At 38.3% G+C, this 5,952-nt stretch overlaps 1 protein-coding gene across 1 annotated transcript in view; it reads right to left on the bottom strand.

Moving 5' to 3' along the window:
* Window positions 1–5,952, bottom strand: part of LIN52 (lin-52 DREAM MuvB core complex component) — a 43,232-nt gene that overhangs the window by 34,601 nt on the left and 2,679 nt on the right. The gene's annotated exons all lie outside the window — the stretch shown is intronic.

The raw sequence follows: 5,952 nt of genomic DNA, 5'->3' as shown, positions 1-5,952 counted from the left end.
CTGAAGGAAAAAGATGGAACTGCTCTACGCCTCCAAAGATACAAAAAAGCTTAACTTGTAGGCAGGAGACCATGATAGACAGAATTTACCTGAGAGAAATGAAAAACTGAAGACTACCAACCTAATAAAGAGTGGCGATCTGTAAACAGCTTGGAGTTCAGAAAGACTCCTTTATGATTTTCCAGAAATTTCAGAGGCTGCAGAGGACTACAATTCACAACCAAGGACAGCTTAACTTGGGAGCAAGGCAGCTGTTCCTCATTCGTGTCCCCATCTGTCTCTTGCTGTCTCTGGAAGGGTCTCTCCATTACAGGGACACCTCAGTGATTTCTGGTAGCAGTTGCTTAACTACCATCCAGTCTATCCTATTACTAAAATAAACACACAAACAAGCAAAAGAACCCCACTGTCAGACAAAAGGTCCTTCCAACCAAGCACCTTGATGTGCTGATGGCAAATGCCTACAGAAGAGCGTAAGAGCAGGGAAGCACGTAGCTGTACCTGCCTAGAAATCTCTTCCAGCTTTCCGCATCTGCAAGATTTCCGAGCCACTGGTGACTTCTCTGTGGTCACACACCCTTGATAGATTTATCTTCCAATCATTTGTCTCCTTTATTGAGCGAGGTAAACTCCGTGCCCACAACCTCCAGTGGCAATGAGTTCTGACTTTAATGCACAGCGCAAGTATCTCCTCATGTCTGTCCTGACACACTATTTTATTTTCTCTGGCTCTCATACTATGAGAAACAGTGAAGAGTCATCATCTCCTATTCACACATTCTCTGCATTAATCAGTTTTACAGATCTTTTTCACATACTGCACTATTTGTCTCTTTCGAGGCTAAAAACTCCTAGTCATTTACTCATTCTTCATATTAAGGAAAAATATCTCTGACTGACTAAACCCTGGCTAGTCAGCTAGTCCTTTATCAGTCTGTGATACAAGATGGCCAACTTCTTGCTGTTCACCTGACATCTCCCAGGTCATGCAGGTCTAATTCTCGGGCCCTTGACAGATAGTATCAAATAACTCTTCCACTGTATCCTCCCTATTTAATTTGCTTGAAAATTTATGGAAAATACATCAGTGTTTTACACAGAAAATAGGAGCAAAGTTGCTAGAGGCTAGAGTTCAGCAAAAGCCAGGGCACACAAAACCATGGGGGACTATACATCGGGAAACTTGGTTGAGCTTGTTCCACAACCGTCTCATTGCACTTGAAAGAGCGTGAGGATTTGACATTGGGCAGTCATTCTTAAATTCCTAATTTTACAGGAAGAAGGCCACAAAACAGCCTAACTTCAAATAATAATGTAATCTAACATAAGTGAGCAGACTAGCAACAATCACTGACACGGAAACTATAAATGGTACTCACATCTGTGGGGTCAGTTATCGCTTTCTAATATTTAAGGCCGATACAGCACAAAAGCACCGTTACCTCCACAAATATATTAGGCCTTAAAAAAATCATAAACTTTTCTGGAAGCCTTGCACCAGCAACATCACTGAAGCTAGACAGCAATAGCATAGCAACCAAATAATCTCTATGGCATCACTGAGATTTTATAAACACGACTGTGGTACCTCACACACACTTTAGGACTTGTAAACCAGTACAGTGGGTGTTATCTGAAAGATATGAGATTCACAGGGAGGCATTAGCAAGGCCTTTAGAAAGTCCCTGGATAACCACATTCCTTCAGTGACATGGCGCTTTTCCCATTTCTCCATCTTGCCCATTTACTTTTACACATAGTGTTATTCCAAAGTTTGGGAAAAACACATTTTTATTTAATTAAGAAAAATACACTTTTCTCTGTGCATGCTCAGATACACCTCTATACATCTATTCAAAAGGATGACAGGGCAGATCTTTAAAAAGAACTGCAATCAATGATAATAAAAATCTCTTTAGTACCTAGTTAGGTTTGCTTAAAAGCAACGTATGTACTTCCAGAGCTGCTAGTTCATGAAGCCAAAACTTTAAAAATCTTCTGAGCTTTGATTCAGTTGCTCTGAAAGCTGCAATGGGTCATACAGTGGAAAAACAGAGCTAGATTGCAGTTATTTACACAAACCAGATGAAACTAGATGCTTTATGGTCTACAAACATTGAGTCAGGATCCGCGACTGGGGTCGCAGGTAAGAACTACCTCCCTCTTGCTTGCCACATCAACTGAGGTTTCCTCATTCTGCAGTGCTTACTACCTTACTCCAAGAAAAGCTGGAGGGACACAGAGGAGGGGGGGGAAAAGCCCATAAAGAGGCAATATGTCTATACCTTCCCCCCCCCCCAACTTCTGTCAAAAGCAGAGATGAGACCCACTAACTGGCTGCAGCTCACATGCTACGGTAACACTATGCCTCCCAAAGTCACCCTTACTACATGAACAATTAAAAGTAGGTGTGTTCATTAAGACCTGTTCCTCCTCCCACCCTTACAATAACCACATTAACAGGGACAGCAAAATCCACACAAAGCACAATTTGTAATAGTAAAAATAGTTTCTATGTATTCTAACCAATAAAATAACTCTTTAACAGAAGGGAAGTAGCTCTAATGAGAGAACAGATGCAAAAAGAGAAAAGCAGTAACAAGCAAGAGGATGAGATAGAATTTTACATAGCTTAAGAAGGAGGCAAGGAAACACACAAGCTGAGACCTCAGGACAGGTGTTGAGAAATTACTTTTTATTTTTCAAAAGATATATTATTGATACCAGGCCCTGAGCCTGGAAGCTGCTGGTAAACTCCAGAACCATCTTGTAGTAAAGAATAAACACACAAACCAGAGTCCTAAAGATAGGCTATCCTTTGAGAGGAGAGAAAAAAAAAAATTGAAATCATTGGTTCACACTACAAGAAAACCTGCTTCATTCAAGGAAAGCTAACCTTCAGATGAGTTCTGTGCTAAGGAAGGGAAGAACATTCTGCCAGGAACAGACACCTTACTAGCATGCTAGGAGGAGAGCTGAGGAAGATATTCCCCATGATCACCCTGGAGATCCTTTCTAATCCATGAGGAAGATCTTAAATGTAAGTAATCAGCAAATTAATGGTGCAAAGTCTGAATCTTAGTAAAAGGCAGATGAAAGTACAGCTCATGAAAGGTAAAACATCAAAAATAAACAATTTATCTTGCCTGAGTTGCAACTTAAAGTACTACTGAAACTAGAAGATACATGGTGGGACAGATCAACAGTTACCTTATTCAGAAAGATGTAACTGGACCTTCAGGCAAGGAGGGAACCAGCATTACCAAAAATAGCATTAACCCCTTCAGCTGTCAAAGAGCCCCTTTGACATTATCACCCCACACACTCAGGGACTGATGTGTTACCCAATAAAACTACTGCAGTCTTAACACACACCTGCTCCGCTAAACAGAAATCGTAACAGAGAGTAAAAAGCCCAACTCCTCAGACGCCCATATAAAATGCCAGAGGGAGGTCTGCTGACATTCTTCCAGCTGAATGACATTCACTGTATCTCAGACCTCTAACAGTAAAAGTCACCTCTGACATTTCTAGTCACCTGTTTCTTGAACTTACTGTACAAGCCAAGCAGACCAAGTGTATTCAGTTTCATCTGATAAAGAAGAACTTTCACAGTACTCTGCACTAATTAAGATATAGCCATTTAAGTCACATGAGAGTATGCAGCTTAAAATGCAGACCAGTGAAATAGCAGTGACTGTAAAACTGGCTACTTTTAAAAAGTGGAGGACAACTGTAAATCAAACCAGGCATCAAACAAGCTGGAAAGAAAACATAAGTTATGTGTAAACAACTTAATTCAACCAACAGAAGCTGTGGGGCATTCAAAAAAATAGCCAGTGTTAGAGAAAGTAAAGGTAACCCTATGGGAAAAAGGAAAGTCAGCTGTAAAGAACAGATGTGTGAGAAGCAAGAAACCAAAAGAAATGCAAATCCATGGCCAAAAAGTCAGGGACAGCAGGAAATACATATAATAACACATATATTAATATATATTATTACATATATATAATAAAAGTGTGGAATCCGGATAACAGCACTCAACCATTCATAGACAAAAGCAGTGAAGGTGGATAAAGCATTCAGTACATTTGTTCTAGTTTTGTCAAGAATATTTATATAGACATTTATATAGACAAAATAAGACAGTTCATAAGAAGTTAAGAAACAAGACATGTAATTTGGTATTCATTTATCAAACTACACCATGGTAAATCATTTGCTCAGATTTCAATTTTAACGTTGCAATAGTATCTTGAAGAATAAACTTTTCAAAGGTACTCAGTCCCACCTGTCACTTTCCCTGATGAATTCTAATGCAAAATTAACATGAAGCATGCTGTAAACTGGTTCAGTAACAGACATCACAGCATCATTACAAAGTCACTCAATAGCTACATTTGTCATGGAGTGCTGCAGGAATCACTCTGGTCCTGTACAGCATTTTACCAATAACTTGTATGAAAATACAAGTCTTTGAAATATAAAGGATTTGAGATGGGATGTGGAAGAGTTAGAAGGAAAAGTAAGTTTCTAACACAATGAAGCAGAATTGTTTCTCATAATATAGGTAAAAAGTTTCAAGATACTGAAAAAAACCCAAACAAAAACCAAAACAGCCTACAGAAAACCACACACCAAAAAAAGACAGTGCACATTCAGAACAGGAAACATGTCATAAAAAACAATCTTGGTAAGAACTTCAAATCATGACTGAAACAGTAGTTTTATAAAAAAAAAAAAGCATCAAGACTCCTACCAGAAGCCTCATCCTGCCATCTAGAGGAGACTGGTCAGCAGTGGTTTTAATCCTGGTTTGGATAGCCAGTTTCAATTAACAGTCAAGTCAAATTTCTACTATTAAATTTCAATAGACAAAGATATAATCAAATCCAATACCTCTGGACCAAAAACAGAAGTCCCTTAATTTAATAAAAATATCTTTTGGATTTTATTTCTTGTTTTCTCACTTCTCTAAGTCTGTAAGAGAAAAGAACTTAAACACAGTATTAAGAAAAATAGTCCTGAGAAGCTCTGTTCAAACTTTGCATCTAATTTTCTGTGAATTTTTTCCTAATATGTATTACAACACACAAAGCATTCGATGTATTGTAACCTAAAGGAAAATAGACTTCAGTAACAAGTTACAAACATGGAGAGGTTTCACAAAGCTTGAAAATGCAAGATTTCAGTTACTACAGAGTAAGGGTTAAAACCCCAAGATATTTCATTGTTCACTCACTTTGTCTTCTTTCTGTATTTATTTGTTCTCAGCAAAAATAAATGGAAATGCATGCAGCAAATATTGCTAATGAAACAACAACCTGTCAGCTTTAATGTAAATCAGGCTCTGCTTACGCTCCATTTAGCAGAACATTTAAGTCTATAGCTTAACTGAGAAAGCCAATCATCATCCAATCTCTGTATATGACTCAGTTTTATATTGTTATAGTTGAACTTCTACTCCACTAAATGCTTTACACAGTTGTAACATGTTAGCACTGAAAGTAAAACAAACTTGCAGGGACTACAGTAAAATAGGCTGAATGATCTGTGCATAGGAAGCATTAGGATATCCTAGGTTTACAGTCAGGAAGGTTCTAAAGGTCTGTTGATGCTTTTTTGTTACCCACTGAAAGGAAGGTGAAAGACCTCCAAGTTTTAAAACTTTTGGTGCTTTGTATAGCCCAAGAGTAACTGCAACTAAGGACTACACTAGATCAAAATTAAACTGAAAAAAATCAAAGGTGTGTCAGTATGTATATTTAAGCACAGCATTTAAAAGACACACACTGCTCTTGAAATCCTTAAAGCTGGATCAACCTGTTAACATCAGATCCCAAATGTGATGGTGAAAGCAGCTTCTTAGTCAGAAAAAGAGATAAAAACTGGCTGTTCGTAAGCAGGATGAAGGTCAACTTTAGTACTCCATGACAACACCTCCCAGCACAT

The sequence above is a fragment of the Nestor notabilis genome, unplaced genomic scaffold (assembly GCF_000696875.1).
Source record: "Nestor notabilis isolate BGI_N333 unplaced genomic scaffold, ASM69687v1 scaffold19708, whole genome shotgun sequence".
NCBI classification, from domain to species: Eukaryota; Metazoa; Chordata; class Aves; order Psittaciformes; family Psittacidae; genus Nestor; species Nestor notabilis.
Note: the sequence above shows the minus strand (reverse complement) of the source record. Positions and strands in the feature narration are given on the sequence as shown.